Below are 1784 nucleotides of genomic sequence, written 5' to 3' on the forward strand. Positions count from 1 at the left end.
GCTGCAACCAAACCCACTAGGGCCTGTGGGCTCCGCCCCATCACGCCCGGTCATTGGCGGCTTCTGCCAGATGCGCGGAGCTCATTAGTCCGTTTGAATCATCACGTCTCCCAGACCCCGCCCCGCGCACTGATAGGCCCCGCCTCCTCCGTGGGGTCCTGTTAGTCAAGATGCTCTGAGAGTGCACGGCCGCAAAACAAAAATGGTCGCTGCTTGGCCCGCCCCCTGGTTTCCACTCCAGGATTGCAGATTCGTTTTAGGTCGCATCTTGGAACGACTAGAAAAAAAGATTTATATGGGATTCAATGTCATTTAGTGGTAGTTTAATGATGTTTCATGTCGCCTGCTTTGATCATCTAGAAACTGCACTAATAGCAAAACCCGTGGGCTAGGTAGCTGATTCGTCACTAAGGGGCTGCTTCAGAATTGGAGGGAAATTCCATAGGTTCAAAATTTTTGACCTTAAACGCACAAACCCCCTTCCCCTGACTTCAGCATTAGCCCTCCGGGGTCCAAACGCTGTTGGAGCAGAGAGGCAGGATCTTAATCAAGGAATAACTTGACTCCCAATTTCTATTCTCCATTCTGGACCTTGAGATCCATTTCAGGGTCATTAGAGTCCTGGTCTCCGACATTACTTTAGGGTCTTAATGATTAGAAGCATGAGCTCTGGGGCCACAATGTGTTTCGGTTTGAACCTCAGATCCACAACTTAGTAGTTGTATAACTTTACCTCATTGTGCCTCAGTTTTCTCATGTGTAAAATGGGGAACAAAGATGCTTAACCTCATAGGGTTATTAGGATTAAATGAGTTAATATATATGAAAAGCCCCTGGGACAGTCACCCACGCACAGTAAGCAGTATCTAAGTGTTTGTTAAAATTCAATTTTTGAAAGGTGACCTTATCCCTGGGTAAGAGTGGATGAGGTTGGCTGAAGACTCCAGACAAGCCACTGAGGGTAACTCCGATCATTCCATTTAAATTCATAAATATTTGTTGGATGCCTAAAATTCTCAGAAGTAGAGCTCAGAATTCCTATGAGAATGACTAGGGTTTACTTCACCATGGTAAAAAAGATTTCAATGCCTGCCACAGGCAGCCTGTTAATAACCAACTGAAGATACACTTTATAAACAAACAAACCAACCTACCACTGTCTCCCTCGTGAAAGTCTCCCCTTATATAAAATCTGGCTTCTGTAAGGGAGAGGAATGGCACAGCTCACCAGTGAAGCATTAAACAAGTTATCTTCCCTCTTTAGCCTGTCACTCCACCCTTTCTTCCCTGAGTGTGTGTGTGTGTATAGTAAAAAAGTACAAGCATAAAATTCATTATTTTAACTGTTTTTAAGTGTATAGTTCAGTGGCATTAAGTACATTTACAATGTTTTACAACCATCACCACCATCCATCTCCAGAACTTTTTCATCTTCCTCAACTGAAGCTCTGTACCGTTGAACACTAATTTCCATTCCTTCTCTCCCCAGACTTAGGCACCCATCATTTTACTTTCTGTTTTTATGAATCTGACTACTAAGTAGAATCGAATTGTATTTGTTCTTTTGTGGACTGATTTCACTTAGCATGTCTTCCAGGTTCATTGATGTTTTCGCGTGTATCAAAATGTTCTTATTTTATTTTATTTTATTTTATTTTATTTTATTTTATTTGAGAGAGAGAGCACGTGTCCGAGTGGAGGAGAGGCAGACAGAGGGAGAGAGAGAGAATCCCAAGTAGGCCCCGCACTGTCAGCACAGAGCCTGACTCAGGGCTCCAACCCCT

Source organism: Panthera tigris, chromosome F3 (assembly GCF_018350195.1).
Source record: "Panthera tigris isolate Pti1 chromosome F3, P.tigris_Pti1_mat1.1, whole genome shotgun sequence".
In the NCBI taxonomy this organism is placed as follows: Eukaryota; Metazoa; Chordata; class Mammalia; order Carnivora; family Felidae; genus Panthera; species Panthera tigris.